This window comes from Jatropha curcas, chromosome 2, assembly GCF_041381405.1.
Source record: "Jatropha curcas cultivar XTBG-Jc1 chromosome 2, XTBG_Jcur_1.0, whole genome shotgun sequence".
Classification (NCBI taxonomy): domain Eukaryota; kingdom Viridiplantae; phylum Streptophyta; class Magnoliopsida; order Malpighiales; family Euphorbiaceae; genus Jatropha; species Jatropha curcas.
The window spans coordinates 9,971,777-9,987,251 of record NC_143152.1 but is presented as its reverse complement, the minus strand read 5'-3'; the positions used below and the strand labels follow the sequence as shown (position 1 = coordinate 9,987,251).

Genomic DNA, 15,475 nt, shown 5'->3' with positions numbered 1-15,475 from the left:
CCGAGGAGGAACATGCTGCTTACGAACCCCCTCCCGAGTCGAACCTAGAGTCCAAAGTTGTAATCAAGTCCTGTATTGAGTTTGAGTCTGACCCTGGGTATGAAACTGAGCCGAGTCCAGTCCCAATTCTGAGTCGTCTGTGTTCGGATTTTGAAAACCAGATTTCAAATTTGATGTACCCTTGAAGACGATTCCGTCCTATCATAAAGGTTTGCAGATTCTTGATTACCCCGCGTGTCTATCGTTCCAAGCATTCTAAGCAAAAATAAAGAACAAGAAATAAACGAAATAAAAAATGAAAGAAAAAATAATAAGTGGCAAAGAGGAAAATGACTATACATACATTGCATTTGATTGTGCTAACAGGAAACAAGTCATTGAATGCTTGAAGAAGTTCGCCGATTGCTTCATGTGGAGGCAAGCGACATCACGGGAATCGACCCAGCAAGAGCGGTACACAAAATCCCAGTATACCCGAGGCTAAAGCCGTAAACCAAAGCTAAGAAGGCTGAAGACAGAATGGTCTTTGAAGATCAAGGAAGAAGTGGCCAAGCAACTGGAAAACAAGTTCATAGAACCCATCGCCTACCCAACATGGTTAAAAAATATTGTGCCAGTGCCGAAGAAAGATGGTAAGGTCAGAATGTGTGTTGATTATAGGGATTTGAACAAGGCGTGTCCGAAGGATGACTTCCCCCTACCGCATATTGACTTGTTAGTAGACCGAATGGCGGGACACGAGATGGTCTCTTTGACCGATCTTGCTGTCGGATACAACCAAATAATGATGCATGTGCCAGACAAAGAGAAAACGGCATTCATCACGGAATGGGGAACTTATTGCTACAGAGTTATGCCTTTTGGGCTCAAAAATGCGGGGGCAACCTATCAAAGAATGGCGACAGCCATCTTCCATGACATGATTCATGAAGAAGTAGAAGTGTACGTGGACGATATGGTTGTTAAATCAAAAACAGCTAAAGAGCATAACAGCGCTCGAGAAGTTCTTCCTTAGACTTCGAAAGTATAATCTGAAGCTCAACCCAGCAAAGTGTCTGTTGGGAGCTACATCCGGAGTATTTCTGGGGCATATGGTCAGTCGGAAGGGCATAGAGATTGACCCTTCAAAAGCCAAAGCCATTCTGGAAATGCCAGCTCCAAGAACGGAAAAAGAAGTCCGGGGTTTCCTGGGAAGACTACAGTATATCAGCCGGTTCATCAATCAACTGGCAGACACTTGTGGTCCTATGTTCAAGTTACTTAGGAAAGGAGTAGCAGTCAAGTGGAATGAGGATTGTCAAGAAGCTTTCGACCAAGTCAAACAATATCTGCTATCCCCGCCGGTTTTACAGCCACCAAGGCTAGGGAAACCTTTGCTATTGTACCTATCAGTCACAGAAGAAGCTATGGGTGCAATGTTAGCTCAGCAAGCAGAAGATACAAGGATAGAAAATGCAGTGTATTATCTCAGCAAAAGGATGCTAGAATACGAATTAAAGTACAATAAAATAGAGAAGTTGTGTCTGGCTCTAGTCTGGGCCTGTACCAAGCTACAGCACTACCTCTCGTCTTACACTACGTACGTTATTTCTGAATCGAACCCCTTGAAATTCCTTATGGAGAGGCCGGTTCTTGACTGTAAGATGGCAAAGTGGGTATCAGTACTTGCAGCTTATGACCTAAAGTTTGTACAACGGAAGGCCGTAAAAGGCGGTGCTTTAGCTGATCAATTAGCTGAATTACCGGTCGAAGACCAAATGCTGGAAGTAGAATTTCCTGATGAAGACTTGTTGAGCTTAGAAAGTGAAGTCTGGGAGATTTACTTCGATGGAGCTTCGAATTACCATGGAAATGGGGTTGGAGTTGTATTCAAAACTCCTTGTGGAGAATACATCCCAATCGCAGTCAAATTGGATTTCAACTGCACTAACAATGAAGCCGAGTATGAAGCTTGCATAAGAGGGTTAGAAGCAGCCTTGGAAAAGGAGATAAAGATCCTCAAGGTTTTCGGAGATTCCAACTTAATAGTCTCCCAGGCTTTAAGGAAATGGAAAATCAAAGAAGAGCGTTTGGTTCCTTACCTACAACGCTTGGATGAATTGGCTCAGCAATTTGATGGTTTATCCTTCCATTACTTGCCACGAGCCAAAAATCAGTTTGCAGATGCTCTAGCCACTCTAGCCTCCATGGTCAATGTAGAAGAGGATCGAGTCATTCGACCCTTGACAGTGCGGCTATAGAAACAGCCAGCACATATCATGAATTTGGTCGACGATAAGCCCTGGTATTGGGATATACAGAATTATCTTCAGAATGAAGCTTACCCAGAGGGATCCACCAAAACTGATCAACGGACATTGAGACAACTAGCATCCGGATATTTCCTTACTGGGGGAATTTTATACAAAAGAAGTTGGAATGGCCTGCACCTAAGGTGCGTTGATGAGGAAGAAGCTCAAACCATCATGGATTCCTTACATAACGGGGAGTCTGGCCCACACATGCACGGGATAGCCTTGGCTCGAAACATCATGAACCTAGGCTATTACTGGTCAACCATGAAGGCAGATTGTGGGAGGCATGCGCAGAAGTGCCACGAATGTCAAATTTTTGCTAAATTGCAAAAACAGCCTCCGGAGCAACTCCGTATTCTTTAGTATATGGTATGGAAGCAGTGTTGCCTATTGAGCTGGAAGTTCAGTCGGCAAGGATTATCCGGGAAAGCCAGATTAGCGAAGCAGATTGGGCAAAGAATTATCATTTACAGCTTTTGAGTATGGATGAAAAGCGACTACAAGCAGTCCACCAAACTCAAGTGTACCAAAGAAGGATGGCACGACATTTCAATAAGAGGGTCAAAGACCGGAAACTAGACGAAGGATGTTTAGTCCTGAAGGAAATTAGACAGCCAATGCTGGACCCACGTGGGAAGTTTCGTCCTCACTAGGCTAGACCCTATGTGTTGAAGAAGGTACTGTCTGGCGGAGCCGTTATCTTGACTGATTTGGATGGTTTGGAATTCACAAATCCATGTAATTTAGATCAGTTAAAAAGATATTTTGTATGATAAACACTGCATAATGTAAAGTGAACTACATTAGACCTGATTCTCTTCGGAAAAAAGAAATTATATATCGGAGATATGTAGGCAGCCCTCATTGGGTACGGTCTAAACATTAATAAAAAAATACCATTTCATAATTCTTTCCTTTTTGCCGATAATAATAAAAAAAAAAACCCGCTAAGTTGAAAACCCGAAAGGGCGGCTTAGGCAAAAATCGGGGCCCGCTAAGTTGAAAACCCGAAAAGGGCGGCTTAGGCAAAAATGGGTAGCTCGCTAAGTTGAAAACCCGAAAGGGCGGCTTAGGCAAAAAATCAGAGCTTTAATAAATAAAGTTGGAAAATGCTTGGAAAGCTTAAAAGACAAGTGGCATGCCCAATAAAAACAATAAAGGCAAACAGTCTAAAATCAAGCAGAAAACTAAAGAAAGTAGAGTCCAAGTCCAAATAAAACATACATCCAAAGTCCAAAGCCAAAATACCGAAAAGAGTCAAAAACAAAAAAAAAACCCAAAAAGCCCATAAAAGTCTAAGTGCCCCGTCGCCTCCGTGGGGCAACGTCTTCCGAGTCATCTTTAGCTCCCGAACTCTCTCCAACATTTCCTGTCTGGGGAGCCAACAGAATCTCGTCATCAGTCCCAGCCTCATTACCAGCGTCGGCCTGAGTCCAACCTTCAAGTACACTCAGCAGTGCGTTCCTCCTCAGCTTCTCAACTGGCCAGACAATGGTCATAAACCAAGACCGGTACTCAGGAGAAGTCTGAATACCAGCAGGATTAGGTGAAGGTCTAACCATATGATGGTCCCTAACCCAGGTCCTAAGGACGGCTCGAGTAACTCCCGGAGTGATGACTGAATAAGCTAGGGAATCATCCATGGTCGGAACAGTCTGATCTATCCCCATCTGTCTCAGAACGCGCGAAGCACAGTACCAGGTGCAATGTGTAAGGCCCAACAGGTAAACCTGAGTATGGCGGAAGCTAACCTGAATAAACCGGTTGATATCATACCAAGGTACGAACCACAACACCTCGTCTGGACCTAATTCAATTAACCATGAAGTCCACGCATCAACGGACGGGTATGTAATCAAAATCTTCTGCATACGATACTGGACAGGGTTATAGGGCAATAAAGTTGGAGCAGCAACCACTTGGAGGTGGTCCTTCAACCAAACGTGAGTAATGAATCCTTTCTATTACAAAGGAATGAATCAAAACAAAAAATAAGGAAAAGAAGAGAGGAGAAGTACCTGGAGAATTATCGGGGAACCGTCCAGTCCTCGAAGCCTAAAGCAGCTCTGTCAAGGCTCCTGATAGTTTCTGCTAGCACAATGCCACCAATGCAACCCATGTCCTCCATTTGTCGAATCATAGGACAAAATCGCAGATCCCCGAAGCCTGGATCCTTGTTAAACAAGAAACCAGATAATAAGCAAAATACAAAGGCCTGCATCCTAAGCCTCATCCGGTCTGGGGCATCCAAACGGACCTCTGAAAATTCATCAATCAGGGGCATCAGAATCGCCTTCTGGTCGTCAACAATCATGGCCTTAGCTTGTGGCCGGCTGAATTGAAATAAATGTTCAAATGACCGAACATACCCAACTTTAACCTCATGCCTGACTAAAGGGGCATTAGGGTCACACCCTATGATAGCACAAAACTCCTCGAAAAGAGGACACATCTCCTCCATCATGGCCCCGAACCAAAAAACGTGGGCCTCAGGGTCCCAGAGTCTGATACAGGCCCATAAAAAGTTCCAGTCAATCACTACCCCCCTAAGGGTAATGATAGGAGAGAGGCCATACCTCTTCAAGTTGATCTTTTCAACTTTGGAGAGACTCCTAGCCCAGCTGTGCATGCTATGATTGAAAGAAGGATTCATTCTTTGGAAAAGATAAACACAGAGAGAAAAGAAGAAGAGAGAAGATAAGGAATGAGTGAAGAGCCGAAACAAAGAACAAGCTTTTATAGGAGAAAATGCGCCGAATGATGGCAGCAGCAGCCGCCGAATTGCCACCGAATGACGGCGGCAGCGGCCGCCAAATTGCCACTGAATGATGGCGGCAGCGGCCGCCACACATAAAAAAAAAAAGAGTGTATTTTGTCCATAAGCCAAAGTGATGAAGTCCTCCCATTTTGTTTCAAATACAATAAACATGCATACATATATTTCAATACTAACCAAGTGCAGGTACAAAATAAAACTCAGTACAACGATACAGTACAGAAGCACGATCAAAGTTTAGTACAGTAGTCAGACAAGAAAGAAAGAAAGAGGAACAGAAAAATCCAGCAATCATGGCTTCAGCGACGGGGCCTCTGCCTTCTCTGATCATTGTAAGCCTCACGAGTCCAGGACGAAGACAGTTCCTGTTGCATCCCGAGCATCAATTCCATCATCTGATTGATCAATCCAACAGGAACCTATAAAAAAAAAAAAAAAGAAAGAGGGCAAATGAACGTCAAATCTCTTATGAATCGTTTTTGTGAGAGATTTAGCAGTTTTTACTTACCTCAGTAATGTCCTCAGAAGGCAGAGCCAAGCGATCCACATTTTCCAGCGAGACCTCTCGAAAGGCTAAAGGAGCATCAGGAGTATGGTAGGAAATGATGTACGAAAGACGTAAATTGGCCAAGTCTGAATGAAGTGACCCGGTAGCCTCTGCCACAGCCCAGGGAGCCCTGGAATGGCCGGCCGAGTGGCTAGGGCCGGCTTGAGATGAACCCTCAGCCCGAGTAGAAGAAGAAGGATCAGTTGTAGGCCTCCTCTTTGGAGTCCTACTCGAAGAACCCGCGGCCTGAGAAGAGCGGGTGGTGGGCGGATGGAAAGGAGCTGATCTCTGAAAATTATCAAGCCGCGATCCAATAGGCTGCATCAGAAAGAGTCTGCAGAACTCAGCATAATCTCCCTCCAAGATGAACTCTCCATACGGAATACCCTCAGTATGCGCATCGGTGAGAGTCATCCGCCTGCCCGCTCGCATGTCCCCGGGAGGAGGATAAGGGATGGAACGACGGCCTCTTATTTGAAAGTCTACTCTCTCGCCCAAGTAATATTGTCTCAGGACGGGATGCGACAGGATCACCCTCCGCCGAGACAAGTCATCCGACCGCTGGAAATGACGATCAACCTGGATCCAGCTCTGTAGGCAAATGGCCATCGCCCCCACCTCAACCTAAAAAAAAAAAGACGCAAATATGTTGATAAATCTTTTTTATTCAACGTATTCAAGAATTACTGAACACATACCTGCGCCGGGCTGCACGTATCAAAAAAGGTTCTCAGGTCTTTTAGCGAGTGCTTATGCCGACTGGTATGAAGGTTTGTTCGGTACCATCTCCAAGCCAAAGGTACCAGCCCTAATCCGAGATCTGCATGAATCTGCTCCGGGCGAGTGTAAGGAAAATGCTCAAATGCCCAAATCTGCAACAAAGAAGAAACGAGAGTCAAAAGAGGGCTAATAAAATAGAAAAATATGCAGAATGTTCTTCACATTACCTCCCAGAAGTAATAGATCCCGCTAAGTTTACAGTGGCTCCGACTCAGATCACACATGTCATCGTACATACGACTCAGAATAGCGCCGGCCCAGTCGTACTCCGTAAGATGGGCTAGGTTTTCTAAACTCTTCAAGATAGAAGGATTAAACCTTTCTTTCCTGTTGGACCAAAAGGTCGAAGCAAACATCAGCAACAAAGTGAATCTGGCCACCTGAGTAGCCGTCAGCTCTCCCCGCCTATGTCTAGCATAAATGCCGGGGGCTTGGAGATATAGCCAGCGCCTGGAAACACTCAAAGCTGGAGTAGCAGAGCCTGGCCCGACAATCTGAGGCAGGTCTATACCGATCAATTCCGCCATCCGATCAGGGGAAATCTCTGTCCTCCAATCATCATATAATTCAATCGTCCGAATACCAAAATGGATTCCGGTCATCACAGAAAAATCCACAGGGGTCATTGTCATCTCGCCCCAAGAAAAATGAAAAGTGTTAGTAGTGTCCCACCATCTCTCGGCCAAAGCACCCAGCAACTCCTTGTGGCTATTTCGGCCAGCATCAAAATGCCTCAAGTAACCCAGATGGGACGGATTGATGATTGCCCCGACCGGGTGGCTCGGATCCAATATCTCGATCGGGATTTCGAACATAGAGGTCTCAGCCACATCCAATTTAATGTAAGGATCCTAAAAGGTAAAGTAATATAAGAATTGTTCCTTGGTTCTTTACTAAGGGTAATATCTTAGCATGCATACTAATAAAACAGCAAATACAAAAAATAAAAATTCACAATTCGGCCACAGAGGCCCGAGAATCACAATTCGGCCGCAGAGGCCCAAAATTCACAAATTCGGCCTAAAGCCCGAAAATCACACTCTGGCCATAGAGGCCCGACAATTCACAATTCGGCCTAAGGCCCGAGAAGCACATTCAGGCCACGAAGGCCCAAAGTTCTCTTTCTGGCCACAGGAGGCCCGAAAAATCACAATCCCCATTTTGTCAGCCCCTAAAAAAAAAAAAAAAAAAAAAATTTTGGAGCTTTAGAAGTTGAGAGAATTTGAGAGAGTTCCTTAGGTTAGAAAGTTTAGAATGAATGAAAATGAGTTTTTTTCAAGCTATTTATAAGCATATAGTCAAGAGGCGGGTCTTCTGGACGCGTCCAGTTTTCGCCTACAAAATTTGCGTTTCAGACAACCACCGACTCCCATAAATCATTTTTATGGTCGAAGGTGGGGGGCAACTGTGAATACCCAAATTTTGAGGCTCAGAAAGCCTGTTTTCCCGGACTGCAAACAGTCCGGCCGGACCGGAGGCTATTTCGGAAGTTCACCGAAAATATGTCAATATGGTACTTAAAACGTCCGGAATGTCGCGAGGATCGCGGAACAGGTCCCAGAATATTTTTCGGAGCTCCGAAACTCCCAAAAAGGCTCCCGGAGCGAGGCACGGTGTCCACACCGGCCACGGCGGCGCCTGCCGCCGGTCACGGCGGAGACGGCCGCCGGCCACGGCGACTCCGGCCGCCCAGCCTGGGCGGCACCCGCCGCCCCACTTCCTGGGCGAGGCCTGCCGCCCAGCGCGGGCGAGGCGTGCCGCCCAGCGCGCGCGGGGCCTGTCGCCCCGCGCGGGCGGGGCGTGCCGCCCAGCGCGCGCGGGGCCTGTCACCCCGCGCGGGCGGGGCCTGGCCCCCCACCCCTCTGGGCGACACCTGCCGCCCAGCTTTGGCACTCCTGTCTGTTTTGATAGACGAAACCTTCTCTCTCTCACGCTCTTTGCATCCTTCTTTACCGCTTTTCGCATTTTAATTTAATTTTTATTGCATTTTTATTATGATATTTGACCACTAAAATTAAATAAAATTAAAATTAATTAATATACCTAAACGAGGAGGTTAACCTGGAGTTAAGAAGTGGTCGACGATTAAATCAGGTACGTAAACGAAACTCTGCCTATTTAATTTTAGCACTTCATGCATACTTCTTTTCTACTCTTAATAATTCTATAACTACATAAATGCATTCATATCATCATTTAGACAAATAAACTGTCTTAAATAAATACGATTAAGCTTAAACGTCTGGTTAATTAATAACCGTGGCGTTAAAGCTTAAATCCGACAATATTGGCTGAAAGAGCTTAGTTAATTAATAACTACGGTTCAACTGCCTTATTTCGAACAAATCCGGCTTAAGTCCAATTAATCAATAATTGTGGCTAAAAGCCTTAATCAATCACGTTTCGACAATAAATTGTGATTAAGCTCGAACGCCCGATTAATTAATAATGATGGCATTAAAGCCTAAATCGCACCTTTTGGCAAACTAATTGCCTAAAACAACATATTTTGGCCAAAGGCCTTAAAATCGACCATTTTAGCGACAAATCGCTTAACTTAATCAATATTTTGGCCAAAGGCCTTAAAATCGAACCATTTTGGCGAAACGCCTTAAAATCAAACCTTTTACGGCCAAAAGTCGTAAAATCGAATCATTTTGGCGAAACGCCTTAAAATTAATCTTTTTCGACTAAAAGTCGTAGAATTGAACATTTTTGGCAACAATTGCCTAAATCAAAATCTTTTTCGGCTAAAAGCCATTAAAATCAACATTTTTGGCAAAGTGCCTCAAAATCAACCATTTTCGGCTCAAAGCCGTAAAATCGGACACATTTTGGCCAAAGGCCTCAAAATCAGCCATTTTGGCGACAATCGCCTAAAACACGTTTTTAGCAAACAAATTGCTTAAACCACATCAACACATTTTTTTGGCAAACTGATTGCCCAAATCAACTCGTTTTAGCAAAAAAGCTTTGAAGAAACGACATTGTTGGCAGTAATAAGCCCAACCAATCACATCGGCGATAATAAGTCCGAATGCGCAAATTTTGGCAAGAATAAGCCCAAATCAACTCTTTTGGCTAAGAGCCTCAAAATGAATCTTTTGGCAATAAACGCCTAAATCAATCAATCTTTGGCAAAATGCCTAAACAAAATGCACAAAGCATACACACACCCATGCATTAAGCATACCATTCAAAGCCCTCTAAAAGAGGCCTATCGAACTACGTTGACTTTGATCTTCCATTCAAACGGAAGTACGTAGGCACGTTCGGGATTTCACCCCGGCGGCAAGTCGAAATCACTTAAAACATTTCATTTGGTTGAATTACATCATTCACCCTGCAAAGCATTCATCCATCGGTTAGTTCATCAGCATGACATAGTCTCGGGATCCACCTCGGGTTCGCAGACTGTGCCTTAAACATTGGGATAATTAATCTAGTAACTAGGTTAATTAAAAATGGAGTCACTTAGGGTTTTTTCCTAGTTTACCCTAAAATAATTAAACAAGGTGGCGACTCATACATTCGCGTGCATTTCTGTCCTTAGTCACATGCATTCATATGCTAGTGATGTTTGGGGGAGGGGTTCACAGCGCGGGGCTTGTCGCCCCGCGCGGGCGAGGCGTGCCGCCCAGCGCACGCGGTGCCTGTCGCCCCGCGCGGGGGGGCCTGGCCCCCCACCCCCCTGGGCGGCACCTGCCGCCCAGACCGGGCGGGGCCTGCCGCCCCACCGACTGGGCGGCAGCTGCCGCGCTCCCAGGCGGCACCCCCCGCCCAGCGTGGGCGGGGCCTGCCGCCCCACCGACAGGGCGGCAACTGCCGCCCTCCCGGGCGGCACCTGCCGCCGAGCCAGGCGGTACCTGCCGCCCAGCCTCTTGGGCGGCAGCTGCCGCCAAGCCCGGCGGCACCTGCCGCCCTGGGTCCGATTTTGGCCTATAAATAGGCCATTTTCAGCCTATTTTTGGGACCCCTGTCTGTGTTGACGGACGAATCCTTCTCCCTCTCACGCTCCTTGCGTTTTCTTTATCGCTTTTTGCATTTAATTTAATTTTTATTGCATTTTTATTGTGATATTTGGACATTAAAATTAAACAAATTAAAATTAATTAATATTTCCTAAGCGAGGAGCTTAATCTGGAGTTAAGAAGCGGTCGTCGATTAAATCAGGTATGTAAACAAAACTCTGCCTATTTAATTTTAGCACTTCATGCATATTTCTCTTCTACTCTTTAATAATTCTACAATTGCATAAATGCATCCACGTCATTAGTTTTTGGTAAATAAACTGCCTTAATTAATTTGATTAAGCTTAAATGCCCGGTTAATCAATAATCGTGGCATTAAAGCTTAAATTCGACAATATTGGCTAAAATACCTAGTTAATCAATAACTACGGTGTGATTGCCTTTATTTCGAACACTTTGCCTAAAGGTCCAATTAATCAATAATTGTGGCTAACGGCCTCATTCAAATCACGTTTTTATGGCAATAAATTGCCTACATTAAATCGCACATTTTGGCAAACTAATTGCCTAAAACAACACATTTTGGCCAAAGGCCTTAAAATGAACCATTTTAGCGACAAATCGCTTAAATTAAGCAACACCTTTTGGCCAAAGGCCTTAAAATCAACCATTTTAGCGACAAATCGCTTAAATTAATCAATCTTTTGGCCAAAGGCCTTAAAATCAACCATTTTGGCGAAAATCGCCTAAAATCAACATTTTTGGCAACAATTGCCTAAATCAAAATCATTTTGGCTAAAAGCCATTAAAATCAACATTTTTGGCAACATGCCTAAAAATCAATCAATCTTTGGCAAAATGCCTAAACAAAATGCACAAAGCATACACACACTCATGCACAAAGCATACACACTCATGCACAAAGCATACACACTCATGCACAAAGCATACACACTCATGCATTAAGCATACACCTTCAAAGCCCTTTTAAAAAGGCCTATCGAACTACGTTGACTTTGATCTTCCATTCAAACGGAAGTACGTAGGCACGTTCGGGATTTAACCCCGGGTGGTAAGTCAAAATCACTCAAACATTTCATTAATCCATCATTCACCTTGCAAAGCATTCATCCATCGGTTAGTTCATCAGCATGACATAGTCTCGGGATCCACCTCGGGTTCGCAGACTGTGCCTTAAACATTGGGATAATTAATCTAGTAACTAGGTTAATTAAAAATGGAGTCACTTAGGGTTTTTTCCTAGTTTACCCTAAAATAATTAAACAAGGTGGCGACTCACACACTCACGTGCATTTCTTCTCATTCATCATATGCATCATATGCTTATGTTTTCGGGGGGAGGGGTTCACAACTAGGTTAATTAAAATTGGAGTCACATAGGGTTTTTTCCTAGTTTACCCTAAAATAATTAAACAAGGTGGCGACTCACACACTCACGTGCATTTCTGCCCTTTAGTCATATTCATTCACATGCCTATGATATTTGGGGGAGGGGTTCACAAGGACAACAAGCAAATATGACTGATGAAATCAACCCAGAGGACAGACTTTTACCTCATGTCCGAACCTTGCGAGATTACACAACTCCTTCTCTTAATGGAGCAACATCAAGTATCACTAGGCCTAGGGTGTAAGCTAACAATTTTGATATTAAACTTGCAATCATTCAAATGCTTTCTACCTCAATTCAATATGATGGTCTGCCCAGTGAAGATCCTAATGCCCATATCACAAATTTCCTGGAGATTTGCGATACATTCAAGCAAAACGGAGTTTCTAAGGATGCCATAAAATTAAGACTGTTTCCTTTCACTCTAAGGGATAAAGCACAATCTTGGTTATAATCATGCCCTGCTGGAAGTTTTACAACATGGGAGGAATTAGCTCAGAAATTTTTGGCAACATTTTTTTCCATCTTCAAAGACCACAAATCTTCGCAATGAGATAATGACCTTTGCCCACCATGATTAAGAGAGTTTGTATGAAGCTTGGGAGAGATTCAAGGACCTACTGAGGAAGTGCCCACATCACAGCTTACCCAAGCGGTTACAGGTACAAACTTTTTATAATGCATTGTCTCCTAATTAAAGATTACTCTAGATGCAGCTGCAGGTGGATCTTTTGAAAGGAAGGAAATTGATGAGGCATATGACTTGATAGAAGAGATGGCGAGCAATAGCCATTATTAAAACAGCTCTGAAAGGAAGAAGCATGCAAGAGTTTATGAGATAGATGCCATTACAGCACTCAATGCCAAAGTAGACAATATGGTAAGGATTAGACTTATTGACTACTAACTCTGTTAATTCTATTGTGCAAGCGTGTGACAGGTGTAATGGACAACATGGGATTGGAGAATGCATGTTAGATCCTTTAAATCCGCAAACTTTAGAGAAAGTCAACTATGTGATGAATCAAGGAAGGAAGAATTACCCGTATTCTAACTCTTATGATAACAGGTTGAGGAATCATCCTAATCTTTCTTATGGGAATCCAAACAACGCCTTGAATGCACCATCAGGTTTTTCTTCTTGAGAACAAAAGACTCATAATGATCTTCTCACTACTCTCTCCAAATCTCACATGGACTTCATGAATGAAACTTGGGAAAACCACAAAATCTAGCAAGCTGCATTAAGGAACTTGGAAATTCAATTCGGGCAGTTTGCAAGCATGATGGCTTCAAGACCTGTGAATACTCAAATTTTGAGGCTCAAAGAGCCAGTTTTCCCGGACTGCAAACAGTTCGGCCGGACCAGAGGCCATTTTGGAAATTTACCCGAGGTATGCCAATATGGTACTTAAAACGTCCGGGACGTCACAAGGATCGCGAAACTGGTCCCGGAATATTTTTTGGAGGTCCGAAACTCCCGGAAAAGCCTCCGGAATGTAAAACTAGAAAGTGAGCCGGCCGCTGCGGCAGCGGCGGCCCCCCTTCATGGCGGCGGTAGTCGCTATTGCCGGCGGCTACCGCCGCCGGCGACAGCGACTGCGGCCGCTGTGAACCCCTCCCCCCAAAATGTCATGGGCATGTGAATGCATGTGACTAAAGGAAGAAATGCACGTGAATGTATGAGTCGCCACCTTGTTTAATTGTTTTAGGGTAAACTAGGAAAAACCCTAAGTGACTCCAATTTTAATTAACCTAGTTACTAGATTAATTAGCCCAATGTCTAAGGCATGGTCTTCGAACCCGAGGTGGATCCCGAGACTATGTCATGCTGATGAAACTAACCTAAGAATGAATGTTTTGTAAGGAAGATGAAATAATTTAGACCAATGAAAAAGATGTTTATGTGATTCGACTTGCCGCCCGGGGTTAGATCCCGAACGTGCCTACGTACTTCCGTTTGAATGGAAGATCAAAGTCAACGTAGTTCGATAGGCCTCTTTTAGAGGGCTTTGAATGGGGATGCTTTATGCATGAGTGTGTGTATGCTTTGTGCATTTTGTTCAGGCATTGTGCCAAAGAATTGATTGTTTTAGGCATTTTGCCAAAAAGTTTTGATTGGACTTATTTGTGTGCCAGAAAAATGTTGATTGGACTTATTTGTTTGCCAAAAAAATGAATTAAGGCTTTTAGCCAAAACATTTTGTGATTTAGGCAATTTAATTGCCGAAAAAATTGATTTTAAAGGCTTTTAGCCAAAATGTGTTGATTTGAAAGCTTTTAGCAAAAAGTGCCGATTTAGGCAAGATGTTGCCAAAATTGATTGATGATTTATTTAGGCGACTGTCGCCAAAATTGAATGATTTAAAGCTTTAAAGCGAAAAAGATTGATTTAGTTTTAAGGCATTTTGCCAAAACTTTGATTTAAGCGTTTTATTGCTAAAAAAAACTGATCTTACTTATTGGCAATTTGTTTACCAAAAGTAATTAATCAAACTGCAATGTAGGCAATTTAATGCCAAAAGAAGGTGAATAATTTAGGCTACTTAGTCACAATTATTGATGAACTGGACTTAAGCCGAAAATTGTTCGAAATAAAGGCAATCATACCATAGCCATTAATAGACTAGATATTTTAAGCCAATATTGTCGGATTTAGGCTTTAATACCACGATTATTAATTAACCGGGCATTTAGCTTAATCATACTTTAATTGAGGCAATTTACTTGCCTATATGATGACATGAATGCATTTATGCAGTTGTAGAATTAAAAGGAGTAGAAGAGAAGCATGCATGAAGTGCTAAAATTAAATAGGCAGAGTTTTGTTTACGTACCTGATTTAATCGTCGACCGCTTCTTAACTCCAGGTTAAGCTCCTCGTTAAGGGAATTAATTTTAATTTAATTTTAAGTGACCAAATATCACAACAATAAAATGAAATTAAAATTAAAAAATGCAAGAAAGCAGTAAAGAATCGCAAAGAGCGTAGGGAGAAGGAGCGTCCGTCAACACAGACTGAGTGTGGAAAACAGGAGGCCCGAGGCCTGTATTTATAGGCGCAAAACGAACTGTTTCCGGTGGCCGGGTCGCCGGCCCGGCGGCCGGGCCGCCGGATGGACCGCCGGCTTGGCGGCCCGCACGGCGGCCAGGCCGCCAAGTCTCGGCGGCCGGGCCGCCGGGTCTCGGCGGCCCTTCCGGCGGTCGGGCCGCCGGGCCGCCGGGTCTCGGCGGCCCGCCCGGCGGCTGGGCCGCCCGGATAGGCCGCCGGGTCGGTGGCCTTCCCGGCGGCTGGGCCGCCGACTCGGCGGCCTTTTCGCAGCCGAGCCGCCGGTCCTTCGGCGGCTGGGCCGCCGGCTCGGCGGCTGGCTCCGGTGGCTGAGCCACCGGGGCAGGCAAGTTCACTCCGGGGGCTTTTCCGGGAGTTCCGGACCTCCAAAAAATATTCCGAGACCAGTTCCGTGATCCTCGTAATTTTCCGGACGTTTCAAGTACCATATTGGCATATTTCCGGTGAACTTTCCGAAAGGCCTCCGGTCCGGCCGGACTGTTCGCAGTCCGGAAGAAAATAGGCTTTTGAGCCTCAAAATTTGAGTGTTCACAGTTGCCCCCCACCGGCAACCATAAAAATGATTTATGGGCGTCGGTGGTTGTTTGAAGACCAAATTTTGGAGGCGAAAATCAGACGCGTCCGGA

The 15,475-nt window shown here is 44.4% G+C and overlaps 1 non-coding gene across 1 annotated transcript; it reads right to left on the bottom strand.

Moving 5' to 3' along the window:
• Window positions 1-12,318: 12,318 nt before the first annotated feature.
• Window positions 12,319-12,425, bottom strand: LOC119369191 (small nucleolar RNA R71). The gene has a single exon (XR_005176862.2). It is a non-coding gene; the product is annotated as a small nucleolar RNA R71 (small nucleolar RNA).
• Between the last annotated feature and the right edge of the window lie 3,050 nt (window positions 12,426-15,475).